Source organism: Myotis lucifugus, unplaced genomic scaffold (assembly GCF_000147115.1).
Source record: "Myotis lucifugus unplaced genomic scaffold, Myoluc2.0 scaffold_131, whole genome shotgun sequence".
In the NCBI taxonomy this organism is placed as follows: Eukaryota; Metazoa; Chordata; class Mammalia; order Chiroptera; family Vespertilionidae; genus Myotis; species Myotis lucifugus.
Window position 1 is genome coordinate 2,035,061 of NW_005871179.1, and position 14,756 is coordinate 2,049,816.

Genomic DNA, 14,756 nt, shown 5'->3' on the forward strand with positions numbered 1-14,756 from the left:
ATCATATTAGCTGCAAGTAATGTAATTTTGTTTCTCCCTTTTCAATATGTATGACTTTTTCTTTTCTTTTTTTTTTTCTTTTGGCTTCTGACATAGCTAGTGCCTCCAGAACTGTATTAAAGAGAAATGATAGGAGAGCATTGGTAGCAGTCCCATGATACCCCATAGGAGAGGCTTAAAGACAAGCACAGTTTTCACTAAATTCTATAGCACAGATCAATAAAAATGACAAAATTGCTAAAGATGTTTTTATTCCCCTTTTATATAAGACTGAGAAACTATGTGCTGTCTCTATTAGGTAATATTATTTTTTAAAATCTGGGGTGATTCAGAAAGGACTGATGGCAACTAGAGGAGGAGGTGCTAAAAAATAGAACCCCAAGTGGCTCTGCGGCACCATCGCTAGACGATGTTAGGTATAATTTTGTATCCTGATTATTTTGCACTTATATCTTTGGCATTCTCCCTATTATTAGAAACCTTGGCCCCAAAATATTCCATAAAGTGGATATCTCACAACTTATTTAACCATTCCTCTTTCTGTTGACATTTAGATCGACTCCGGTTGTTCACGTTATAAATATTGCGGTGAAGAACATTGTTGTGTGGAAAGCTTTCTTTTTTCTGAATTTATGGTTATTTCTTTAGGAGCGATTCCCAGAATGAATATTTTTTAAGACTCTTGATTCTTATTGCCAAATTGCTTTCTGAAAGCAGTCCATCACTTTACGCTGCCACTGGCAGTATGTGACTGTCTGAAGAAATGGGACTTTTAAAATTAAAGATTATGAAATATGTAGCAGGGGAAAGAGAATGGGTTCTGGAGTCAGACAGTGGGATTTGAATCCTGGTTCCTCTACTGACAGACAGGGTCAGATGTAAAAACAACAACTCTCTGATCCTCCGTTCTCTCTGTAAAATGAGTGACCACTTTGCCCAGCTGGAGTGATTCAGTGGTTGAGCATTGACCTATGAACCAGGAGGTCACAGTTTGATTCCCGGTCAGGGCACATGCCCAGGTTGCGGACTCGATCCCCAGTGTGGGGTGTGCAGGAGGCAGCCAATCAATGATTCTCATCATTGATGTTTCTATCTCTCTCTCCCTTTCCCTTCCTCTCTGAAATTAATACAAATATATATAAAAAATCTAAATTAAAAAAAATGAGTGGCTACTTTCTGCAGTCACTCTGAAGGCTGCATAAGAACAAATAGGGGCTGGCACTTGACACAAAGTAGCTATGCACATATGAGAGTCACCTTCCTTTTATTTGGACTATTTTCAGAGGTTTTTACTTTCTAACCAGTTTTGGAGACTTCCCCTGAAAAACATGTTGTAAAATGAGGAGTGTGACTTCTATCCCTTACCAAGGCCTGTCTGCTAGGAGGAATCTCTTCCCCATGATGGGCCACTGGCCCCAGCTCTAAGCTCCAAGGCTTGTTATATAGAACTTCCCACGGGCTTCCTGCCATGCCCAATCACAAGCCTCCTGAACCCTAGTACAAGGAGCAGCAGGGCCAGTGTTCCCAGTGGCACCCGTGTCGAGGGCTGCTGGGGAGGCCACAGCCCCGCCCCAACTCACTGGCGGGAGTCTCTCCTGTATGACTCTCACACAGAGCAGAGCAGTTGTCACCTGCTTAGGTATCTCGGTTCCAAGCTCTGTCAATCCTACCTCCCATATATCTTCCCAGTTTGTCCCTCTCTCTGCAGTGCCAGCCCCCCTTCCTCACTCAGGTGCTCCCACGCCTGGAACGCGGAAGCAGCCTCCCCCGAATCCCCACAATGGCTCCTGTCATAGGCCCTGTCTTCTGGTCTGGCCCCGTGTGATCCTTCCAAAAGCCCTTGTCTGGCCTTGCCCCTTCCCTGCCGAAGCCCCATCACTGGTTGTTGTCGCCACAGGGTTTATAGTTCACACTCTTCACTCAGCACCCAGGGCTCCCTCCAGCTGCTGTCACCCCTTAGCTGTGCATTCCACTCATGCGTGAGTTTATTCAAGAAATCTGTAAGTGTCAGGGACCCAGTGAGGTGTTGGACGCACACAGTTGTGCACCACATAATGGCATCAGTCAACAAAGGACCAAGTATGCCGTGGTGGTCCCGGACATAAGGTAATAAAGGAGTGAAAATTCTTATTGCCCAGTGATGTCATAGCTTTCATAGCGTCAGTGTGATCCATCACTCACGTGTTTGTGGTGATGCTGGTGCAGACAAACGTAGTGCACAATCAGTCGTATAAAAGTACAGCACACAATTATGTACAGTACATAATATTAGCCAGTGATAATAAATGACGATGTTACTGCTCTGTGTCTTTTCTATGCTATACTTTTATCATTATTTTAAAGTGTACTCTTTCTGCTTATTAAAAAAAGAAAAAGTTTTCTGTCAAACAGCAGCTGTGCTACACCGGCAGCAGCCTCATCTCTTGTTTACCGGGTCTCTTGATTGCACCATTTTCTCTTGTACTTGATTTAATCTCATGTTATTTTGTGCAGTAACATATGTACAGGCTTGTAGCCTAGGAGCAATAGGCTAGACCATCTAGCCTAGGTGTGGAGCAGGCTAGACCATCTAGGTTTGTGTAAGTGCACTCTGTGATGTTCACACTGTGATGAAATCGCCTAATGACACATTTCTCAGAACATCTCCTCATCGTTAGGCAGCACATGTCTGAAACTGTGATCTGTTTCAGGCTAACCAGTCTGGAATAAGAATTGTATTGGCAAACACTTTTCACACTCTTGAGGAACCTGGTGCTGTGCTGAGCACTTTACAGGCATAATCTCTCTTAACCCTTTCAGTGACCCTCTGAGGCAGGTATTATTTTCATTCTCCCTTTTTTATAGAGAGGGAAACTGAGGCTCGGAAAGTTAGCACAGGGTGCTCAAGATGGCTCTGCTAGGAAGTACTTGAGCCAAGTTCTATGACCAGAGCCCATGCCCTCAGCTACTCAGCAATCCCAATTTCTCTCATGTGTCTTATACCTGAGAATTCCTATTAGACTAAACTCGTGGTCTTTTCTATACACTTACCTTATAGGAAATATGGGCATAGGATTCACATAGATTCTGATTAGCCAAATTACAAAACTCACCACTGACCAGGGGCCAGCACAAGAACTTGGCAAATTCTCTACAGGGCTTAGATTCCTGCCTTGAACCCCGGTTCCTAGCACCCCAATTCCTGCTTCCTCAGGTGGCATCCCATGCCTGGGCTAGTCATGACATCTCAGGAGGGGGCCTCTGCCTTTCTCTCTGGACCATCCACAGCCAGGCTTTGCAGGGCACTCGATAACTGCACTGAATTAAATTGGACTGGATTGAACCAAATTGAATTCAGAAGTAGATATCCCCAGCAGTGGCCGGGATTTCAGCTCATTGTTGTACTGATCATCTTGTGGTAGATAGCATCGCCTCCCCCGTAAGTCAGGCTAAGCACTGGGGTGTGTGAGGATAGCATATCTTAAGGGGTTTCTTAGCCTTTCCGCATAGACCACTGGAAAGAGATTTGAGTTGTTCCCGTTCTTTGATGTCATTTTCTGATAGGTCTCGGAAGTCAGAAAATGTGGGCTTAAGAATCTTCTGTGCCACTTGTACTGCTTCAGATCTTGGGCAAGTTACTTAACCTCTCTGAGCCTCTGCTTCCTCATCTGTTTCTGTCCCAAGGGGATATTGTGGGGATTAAAATGAGAAATTGATGTAGAGCTCTTATTATGCCTTCTGCATAATAAGAGCTCACCGGTTTTGACAACAATTATAATAATTGTTCTTCGCTCCCTGTCTCTCCTGTCTGATACATCAGATGGGGCAGCAGCAGTAAGCAAAGGGCAGAGGCAAGTAATCAGAAGCATGATCTTCAGGGAGAATATTGGCCCAGGGGCCCTGGAAGGAGGGGGAGTTCCCAGGACTCACTGGAGGCCCCAGCTCCATCTGAGGGTGGGTCTGGAGTTGGTTAAATTGCCTTCCATTGTGACAGGGAAAGGCCTGGGCATTCTGATGTCCATTGTGTGTCTGCTGTGGTCACAGGTGACACTGCAGGGAGCTAGAGTGTGCCCTGACTTTCAATGTTTTGAGCTGACGCATTAGCCCTTGCCCTGTTTCTCCCCTTCCCAAGGGCCTAGCCTCTCTTTCTAGCTATATGAAGATTTTAGAATAGTTTAAGCTCCGATCTACATGGTAGCACCTTTCCCAGTACCTTCCCACTTCCACATTCCAAATCCTGTAATACAGAGGGAAGGGCTGTATCTGAGAGTGAGCAAAAGAGTGAGACACCCTGAAAATGGGGGTGTTTTCCAGTTCAGAGGCACGTGTCCTCTGTGGGCCACCTCATCCAGGGATCAGATGGGCCCTTGAAAGTGGACCTCCAAGAAGATTTGGAGAGTTCCCATATGTGTTACGGCCTTCCAGCTTCTTGGCACATGAATACAGCTAGACAGATAGAAGTTTCTAGACTTCACGCTCACAGAATGTGACTTAGTAGATTAGGGCTATGACCCAGAAATCTGCAATGTAAATGCCCACATTAGACCATCTTGATGCAACAGATCAGAGAGGACCTCTGGGAAATACAGACTTGGGAAAAGACAATTGTGAGGGGACCCAACATCTAACAACCTCCCACCATTTGCCATATTATTGACACTTCATTGATTCCTCATGTTCTCCAGTGAGGTAAGTGCATCATCCTTTATCGTCCAGGAAGTAATTTGAGACTCTGAGATATTTAGCAATTTGCCCAAAGAAGTACAGCTGGTTATCAGCAGTAAGAAGTGGAACCCCAGGTCTGTCTGACTCCAAAGCCTTTGACCTTTGTTCCCCAACACATCACATCCTAAGAGGAAAATAACACCTGTTTTCAGGTACTTAACTGTCCATCTGTCTTATGGAAGGAAGTTTAGATGATTGGCAGAAACTGAAACAATGGTAGTTTCAAGAGTCAGACCTTGGCTGAGTGTGAGGTCTAATAGAATAGAGTAGCTTTCTTCAAGAGACCAGTGGAGTTTAGGTGCTAGACACACACTGCGGGCTGTGCACAGGGGATTCATGAAGTAGCCTGGAGTGTGACTTTGAACCCCTTTCAAGCTTGTAATGTGTAAAATATGGTGTTTTGATGAGATAACTCCCTGAGTTTAGTCCTCATGTTTGCCCTAGACTTATGTTATTGCATTTGTGGCTGTGAAGGGAGAGGAGGGAAGGAAGAAGAGGGGAGGGAGCAGGAAAGAAAAGGAAGAGGGGGAGGTAGGTAGGGAGGGGGAAAGTAAGCTAGTAGTTCAAGGTGTGAGGATTAAGAGTTAAGGATGCTGAATCTTTTATTCCTCATTGAGTCATTCAGTTATGAGACATCTGAGAGAATATGTCGTGGCCCCAGAGAGATGAGCACCTCTGATGTTCTTACGGCTTACTGAAGGGTATGGTGTGCCCAGTGTTGTCTTACTCCGTACCCAGGGCCTTAATGAGGAACCTCCTTGAATCAACCTTCAGATGATCAGGCAAGTTTTCACATGTGCCATTCCCCCTAGTGCCAGCACCAGGCCTGGGTCTACAAAGGAATAACAGTGAAGAGAAAGGTAGATATATTTCATTTTTCTTTGGTCTGAACCTCCCAAATGGGAAGAGTCATGACATAGGCAGCTATAGAGAGAGTATGAAGTTACAAGTGTTGTCCATTGAGCAGCTCATCTTTTGAAGTGTCTCATTAGACCGTCTTCATCTGAGTCAGTTTCAGTCCTCCAGACTCAATTACCTCTGGCCACTGCTCCCCTCTCCCCACCAAAGTTCTGCCATAGCCCTATGGACACCAGGGCCCACATTGGATCCCCAGCTCTACACTCATGAGCTATTTAATCTTAGGCAAGTCGTTTAACCTCGTCGAGCCTCATGCCCTGTTGGTGGGATTATAAATTGGCACGGCCTTTTTAGAAGGCAGTTTGACAGTAGTGATTAAAAGTAAAAGGTGTGGCCCTAAACCAGTTTTGCTCAGTAGATAGAGTGTTAGCCTGCGGACTGAAGGATCCTGGGTTCGATTCTGGTCAAGGGCCTGTATCTGGGTTGCCCAAACCCTGGTCAAGGAGCATGCAGGAGGCAACCACTGATTTGTTTCTCTCACATCAATATTTCTCTCTGTCTTTCCTTCTCTCTTCCACTTTCTCTAAAAATCAATGAAAACATATCCTCGAGTAAGGATTTAAAAAAAAAGTAAAAGTAGGGGAGGGTGGGGGTAAGGGGAAGAAATCAACCAAAGGACTTGTATGCATGCATATAAGCCGAACCAATGGACACGGACAACAGGGGGATGACAGTGCTGGGGGAGGGGGGAGGGTTGGGGGTTAATGGGGGGATGAGGACACATTTGTAATACCTTAACCAATAAAGAAATTTTAAAAAAAGGTGTGTATCTCTCTCAGGAATCTATCCCAAGGAAATAGTGTGAGGTTAGTGTAAAAGGATATATGCAAGGATGTTTATTGCAGTGTTATTTATTATAGTGGGGAAAAGGAAACAATATATGTTCTACATACATGGTTCAGTAAACTATGGTCCATGTGGCTGATAAAACATGTAGCAGTTAGCTTCAAAGAACATTCAAAGAAATTGGAAAATGCTTAATATGATAGTAAATGACAAAAACCAACATACAAAAATGAATACATAGTATGAAATAAAATTTTTACACATACATACATATATGATCGTCATTTTAAAAAAGACAATAAAAATGTTAACACCATGAGTTCCGAATGGAGTGCTAGTGTTTTATGTTCTTTGGTATTCTCTAAAAGTTTTACAACAAGCAGGTATGACCTTCTGGGTGCAGGAAAATCAGTGAAAGTTAAAATACATTTTAATAGCTACCACCATATACAGGATAAAAAGCAAGCTTCTTAACAAGGTTGTCATAATCTGTCCCCATCCTGAAAAACAGCAGCTTCATCGTCCTTCATGTCTCCCATCGTCATCAGCACCCCACACCATTCCCATGTGCTGTGCTGTAGCCACTCAGAGCTCCTCGCCCTTCTGTTAACACATCATAACTATTCGTCCTGTCACACCTTTATTCTTCCTGTGTTCTCCACCTGGAATGACCTTCTCCACACTTTTCAAGAACCCACTCAAGTATCCTTACCTCTTCCTTGACAGTTGATTATTTCCTGCTCTTTTCCCCTGTATAATTTTTTTACATACTTGTATGGTTATTTAGTATCTTTCATTTCCACTTTCCCTTTCTTCACAATTTTATGGGGACCCCAAAGAGGGAAGAAGGCTAACTCTGTCTTGTAGAGTCAGGAAAGGATTCACAGAAGAGAGGACATTTGATTGGCTCCTTGAAGAATGAATAGGAGTTTGTTGGTTAGAAAAAAGACAGTAGATGCCCCACACAATTCCGGAGCAAGCTCCCAGCTGGAAAGTTCTTGTACTATTTTTGTCATAACCCTGTCTCACTGCATGGTGTGCTGCATGGGGGTACGTGTATCTCCCTACAAAACAGTAGGTACTTGAGGGCAGAAAATGTGCCTTGTTTCCTTGCAATGTTCAGCACCGTGACACATGTTGGGCATCATAGGTACATTTTTGTCCCAAAGAATGAAGATCTGAAATTACCAATCCAGTATTTACCTTTCTCTTTGTCTCAAGGCAAACTGGGAAAAGAACATATCCTGTCTCCTGTCACTGGTTACAAGTACAGGCTCAGAGACACTGAAAATACTCTGTGAATTGTCTGTTCATTTGAATCAAATTGAAGAAGTTGCTTGCCTGGTGGGCATTACAAGGATCTCCTGCAACATTTGGACTTCATTTGAGTATAAAAATTCTACCAATATGAGATTTACTTTCCCTTTAAAAACAAACAAAACATGGTTTTAGAATGATGCCTTTAAAATAAATCCTGTTTGAGTAATGTTTCTCTTGGATTCGTAAAATCTTTATGGCAGTCTTTTCTCATCTCATAGACTATCGGAAGTAAGAGAGAGCCATAACCACTGAGCTAGAAGTGGGGAGTGTAGTATTTTCTCCTCATATGTGGGTCACACATTAACGTAAATAGTTTTTACGGTAAATGCAAATCCAATACTGACGAGATATTAGCTGACAAATCCTAGCTCTGTCCAAAGTGCTGAATCTCTGAGTAAAGAGTAGGTGGTTTGGAAATTATGTATCCATTCAGATAGAAGGTTTGAATGTCTTCAAACATCCAGTAATAGCCACACTGGGGATAAGAACACAAATACTGGCAGAAATAAAACACGGATGAACAGCTTAGTGCACCTCCCCACTGCAGAAAGAGAGAATGAGAATAAGTTGGTAGAGCTTAGCTCTCAACCCAGTTATGCAAAAGAACACTGATCTGAGAGCCATGCATTTATTCTACACATGTTTGAGTGCCTACTGTATACTAGGCATTGCTCAACCACTGACCAGATGCTTACCTTGGGCAACTTAACCTCTCAAGCCTCAGATTTTTCATTTAAAAAGTTGGGATAATAGAATCTCACAAGATTACTGTGCAAATGAAGGTAATGTTTCCAAAGCACTTTGCACAGAATTTAACATATGTTAGTATTTTGTATAGTACATTATGCTAAGTTTTTTAGATCTATTATTTCATTTATACTCTCACTTACTGCACACCAGTCACATAGGATACATAGGTGAGGAAAATGAGGCTCAAAAGAATAGAGTTAGTTAACTGGCCTAGGTTCATACAGTTGGTTAGTAGTGTGGACAGAATCCAGGGCCAGCTCTTTTTACACTAAAAGCCAATGCTCAGAATTATGGTGATGCTGGTTAGAACAGGATTTGAAAATAGACCAAGTGTCCAGATCAACAACCAAGGAAAAAAGACAAATTCTACCTTCATCTGGGCTGGCATGCTTGAAAAGGCAAATTCTAAGGTAACAGGTGGTCACATGACCCAGGTGCTTGTTTAGGTCAGAGACACTTGTGGGTTGATGGAGACAGGAGATAAATCCCAACCTTCAGGAGAATGGGGCCAAACCCCAGCCAGCCAGAGTTTCACCAGGCTCTCAGCCTATGAGGGAGCCAGAGGGGGACCCAAGAATGAGCAGACCAGCCAGGCACATAGGTGGAGTGATTGACAGAAAGGCTTCAGGGGCTCCGGTGGCTAAGTCCCAGAGGATTAGTCCCCTGGCTGGGGGGAGGGGGCAAGCAACAGACTATTTCTAGAATCCACTAGGCAAAAAGGGGAGGGGCTCGTGATGAATTGCAAGCTAGGGACTCACTGATGGGACAGGCCAGGTTGAACTTGAATATGTGGCTAAGCAGAGGCTGGGCAAAAGCTGGCATCACAGAGCCACTGTCTCACATACTCCATTTGGAACCTCCAGCCCAGGAAAGTCTGATTGTGCTGGGCTGTGTCCTTGGAATAAAGGCAAGCAGGGGGGTGGGGGGTGATGGTGGTGGTTCTGAATTAGTGACTACATTGCTTGGTGGTAAGAATGTGCTTTTTTAGTTCAAGAGCTTATGATTCAGTCCTACAGATTCCACATAAATATTCTCTTTGCTTTCCTCCCTATGAGAGTTATGAAGCACAACAATACCCACCCCGTACCCCCCAAAACTGTCTAAAACTTATTGAAATAGGAAAGGTCACATCTCAGTAGTGTCTTTGAGGCTGGCTTTTCCCATTTGTGACAATCCCAGGCTGCCCTGGGGCCTCTGTCTTCCAGCTCTGACCTTCCATGGGTATCTTTAGACGTGGAGTCTGGCCAGCCATCAGGCAGGTAAGCAGATCAATAAGGGCTGTTCATGGAATTGCACTCCCAGGGCTTCTGTGTCTGCTGCCTACCGCCCCTGCTGCCCCTGTCAGATCAATGGGGGGACCAGATGGCTGTGCTGTGGCATAACAATGGCCCTGTTGCAGAGACTTTTCTCAGTCCTTCTCTTTTAAGCTGGAGAGGTCAGGGGCTGCTGTGCCCCACACCCCAGAAGCTCTGGGGAGGCCTGTGTTGGTTCTGATAAAGTCAACATGCGTCTTCAGTATGGACCACGTGCTGGGGTCCCACTTGCCTGTGTGCCATCTGGTCTGTCCCTATTAGAGGGAAAGTGTGTTGTGTACATGGAGCCCACGGGGCTTGGCCTCGTCTTCCGTTGAAGCGAAGGGAAGCATGCTGTGTTGGAGGAAACAAAACAGGAGTGTGAGGTCATTTCCAACGCCTGCCCTTCATGCAGTGGTGGTCTCATGGGACGGCTCCTGGCTTAGGAATCCAAAGGGTTATTGAAAAAATATGGAAAGTGCTGGAAGCAGGTTTCTCAGGTGCTGCATAGTTTATTCCCCTTCTCCCTGCTTGTTAATCAGTACAAACGGTCACCCCAACCCTTGAGTCTGCCTTACCTCCTAGCTCTAGGGACCCAACTGACACCCAGTTTCTAAATATCTTGATTAAAATGATCAAGAGAGAGAATCTGATTGGCTCAGCTCATTAGTCCTTGACCAATCAGCTGATACTAAGAAGGGTCATACCCAAATGGTACAAGCGTGGCTCCAATGCCCATCCCTTCAGTGGTTGCGAGTAGGGGCATGGGGGCGAGGGGGCAAAGGCAGTTCTGAGATTAGGGCTCGGGTTGGGCAACCAACCCCAGGTATATCTTCTACAGTGGGTTAACCTTTCCATCTTCTCTTTGCTCTCCCTCGGAAGGTAATGGAGAAAACTACTCTTTTTATCTACCTCCTTGAGCTAAACAAAATAAGACAAGCTAAGGACCTGGCACTCTGTGAAGAGAACTCAAGAGCAATTTCAGGGTGTCCTCGCCACTACAGTCATGTTTGTCTGGGTTTCAGTCTGCAAAAGGAAGCTCTGTAAATACCAGGGATTACTGTGATTATTACAAATCCTCTAGCAGCTAAATTTCCCGAATTCTCAGAGTTGTAAAACCTTGGGATTTAGAGATATAATTAAGAACAGATGAGCCTCAGAAAGATTGGTGACGATGATCTGAGGTGTAATCAAACAGCCAGAGAATGTTGATGGGAGTTCCAGCACTTCATCTCTCCCAGGTGGTGAAATGTGACCTTGGGGAGGGAGGGATGGTCAGTGGCTGAAGGACCTTGGTACTGGAGCCACTGGCCCAGGAGTCCTTGCCTCCCAGTCACCCAGAATTGGTGACACAACTGATAAACCCACTCATCAGCTTAGGGCTAGGCAATACTGAGCAGCCTTGGCCGTGGTGCTGTGGCCAGCTTGAACACCTTCCGCTGTTACAAGATCGAAGAAGGCTGACCATGTCTGGTCCATTTCCTCTGGGGCAGCCATTTGCCTTCTGCCCACACATAGATATTGCCACAAGAGGGCTTTGGCTGCAGCATTGGGTCATTCCTTACCCATTTAGTTTTCACTCATTTCCCAGTGTTTTTCTCTGACCTCAGTACTTACTGAAAGGCATAGAAGTACCAAGAAGGCAATACTATGTTTTATTTGATCTATTGATCACAGTGACCTGAATATATATAATCTGTCATACCAAGAATGTTTTTATCTTCGAAAAGGAAATAAGTACTTTCCAAACCTGAGCCAAGAAAGCAGCTTAGACCCTCCTACAAGCAAAGGTCTAGGAGCAGGAAGTTCCAGGGCATTAAATCATCATCAGAAGTTGACTAGCCTCAGAGCCCTTGCAGCAAGGGATGGGAAGGAGCAGTGATCCATGAGAGGCAGTAGAGTGAGGGTGCTGGAGCCAGAATGCCTGAGTTCTTCTACTTGATAACTGTGTGACCTTAGATAAGTTGCTTAACCTCTCTGTCCCGTTGTCTTCTCACCTGCTAACAGAGGTTATAAGAGAATCTGGCTCTTGGGCTTGCTGTATTAGATGAGTCATACATGTAGGTACTTAGGGCAGTGGCTGGCATACAGCAAATGCTAAGTGTGCTAAGTATTGTTCTCAGGGGCTTTATACTGTGTCTTTTAATTTTATTCTCCCAGTAACCCCAGGAAACAGATTTTTGTATTCCCATTTATACTAATAAAAGGGTAATATGCTAATTAGACCAGATAGACCAGATGTCTTCCAGATGTCCTTCTGGACAAAGCCACAGTGGTGGGGGCTGAGGCAGAGGCTGTTAGGGGTGATCAGGCAGGCAGGGTGGTTAGGGATGATCAGGCCAGCAGAGGAGAGCAGTTAGAGGCAATCAAGCCAGCAGGGGAGAGTGGTTAGGGGCGATCAGGCAGGCAGGCAGGCAGAGTGGTTAGGGGTGATCAGGCAGGCAGGCAGGTGAGCAGTTAGGGGCCAGCGGTGCCGGATTGCGAGAGGGATGTCCCAGATTGTAGAAGGTGCAGGCTGGGCTGAGTGAACCCCCGCCTCCCCAGTGCACAAATTTCGTGCATCGGGCCTCTAGTTATGTAGAAGAAGACATTGAATCTCTGATGCTAGTAAGCAGCACAGACAGATTTCTAAAGTGGACATGTCTGGCTCTCAATCCCATGTTGTGTCTACTTTCCCATCATGTCCCCTCCATGGTCATATGCCTGGCCTCCTATAATCATACCCCTGCCCTCCAGCCCCCTGAGTCCCTCCACACTCACCTGAGTTTGTTACCGGGAATCACAGTGCCACCCCCTACCTATGACAGCTCTTCTCTGGGCTGAGAGAGGACAGCAGAGCCTGAGGGCTGAAAACTGGCCCAGCATCATCAGGTAGCCGCAGCGATCCTGGGAGCTGGCCTGGCAAGAACGTGGTGTTCTCCTGCTGAACATGAGCATCGACACCAGGCATAGCCACACTATGACTGATGAATGAAGTAAAATACAAGCCTACTTCATACTCATGTCTGAACTCACACAAAAGCAAGAGCATTTCCAAAATACAAAAATGACCAAACATTCCTCCCTCTGCATCTTGGCCCATATGAGTGACAACTGTTCTTTACGGATTACAACTTTACTTTTCCTTTACTTCTCCCACCTTCTGGATAAAATTTATTAAGCACTCAATCAGAGAATTACACCTACTTTGTAACAGCCTCCAATCCAGAGCAAAGCTCCTCTTCCTTGAACCCTTCCCCTAATCACCTAACACAAGCCCAGACCCTGTAGTAAGTTCTTTCCAACACTCCAACCCTCCCCCTCCCCAGCCGCCCACAGTTCCCTGTACTGTGTACCCTCCTTATTGCCACGAGCCAATAATCCCAACTTTGTTCAGCTGCAGCTGGGTTCCCGAGGGTCTCTGGCTGTGGGGGGAGAGGGGGGAGTGGCCATCCACATTGCCTTCTGGAATTAAATGTGAGATGCCTGGAGAGCACTTAGAAATAGGGCCTGGTACACAGTAAGTAAGTAACATGCGAGTTTTGGCATTATATTGATTATAAAAAATGTGCCTATCCTTTGGCCAGAGCTGGCATGCACCCATGAACTCTCACTGGCCAGCTCTCTTCCTTTCTAAAGTCCCTGCAGACACCTCCTAGGGGTGCCTGGGCACTGCAGCATGCCCCTTTTGCATTTCACATACCTTTACCGCCCACCACAGACCCCATACCTCTGAAAAGCTTTATCAGTCATGACATTCAGGGTGTGGTGTGCCCTTTGGGCCTCCTTGGAGGACATGCTCTCAGGGTGGTTAGGGAGCACAGAAGGTGGAAGAGAGGCCAGGTCAGCAGAGGAGCGACAGTCAGGCTTCAGCAGCCCTTCCCACTTTCTGGCAGAGCGGACACTGCAAAGAGAAGTTCCCTCACCCACTTGCCACAGCTGCATGGCCAAAGGAGCCTGGCCAGATTCCTCCGCACAAATGCACTGGCAGCTGCATCTGCGAGGGGTAGCCAGGGGGAACATGGAGGTCTCCCTGCCCACTGTGGCTAATTGCAGATCATGCATTAAAAATGCAGAGCCGCATCTGTTCATTGCAGTGTGAGTATCGAGGAACTTACGTGGCTTGTAATGACGGGTTGTGGTGTGAAGGGAGGAAAATGCTTATTCTGCCTGTGGGCCAGAGGCACAGCTGTGAGCAGGGAGCCTGAGGTGTGGTTTCTGATGCCCAGAAAATCCTCTGGGTGCCAGCCAAGCCCTTCCTCAGAGGTGCCAAGGGATAGATCCAGGTATTTCTCTGGAAATGCAAAATTACATAAGCAGTCAGGCACAGAGTGTGTCTGGGTGCCCAGGGGTCCTTCTGGCCCAACTCTGCAGAGTTCCTGGGAAGAGGGGGACCAACTGCTGCCAGGTGGGGCACAGGAGGAGCAGCGTACATCTCCTTTTCTAGCAAGCATGTGCTGAGCACCTAGCACCCAGCCTCGTCTTTGTTCCTCCTCACAGTTCACGCCTTATTGCATTTTTTAATAAATAGGACTAGAGGCCTGGTGCATGAAAATTTGTGCACTGGGTGGGGGGCGTCCCTCAGCCCGACCTGCCCCCTCACAGCCCGGCCTGCCCCTTCACAGGGAGCCCTCAGGGGATGTCCTACTGGTGGCTTAGGCCCGCTCCTTCAGAGGAGCGGGCCTAAGCTGCAGTCTGGCCTCCCTCTGCGGGAGGTGACCAGGCTGATCAGGGGAAGGTGCCGCCCCATCATCCTGCCACTGCTGCCACTGCTGGCCACTGCAGCTGCCTGCCCTTGGCCCTTGTAGCTGCCGTGGCTTTGTCCAAAAGGACGTCTGAAAGGACGCTCAGCTGTCTGATCTAATTAGCATATTATGCTTTTATTATTATAGATAGATTATAAGAGAAGATTAGAGGCCCGATCCACGAAAATTTCATGCAAGAGTAGGGCTATCACTCCCACAGGGCTGCTAGCACTGGCTTCCCCTCCGAGAACCTGGGAACCCG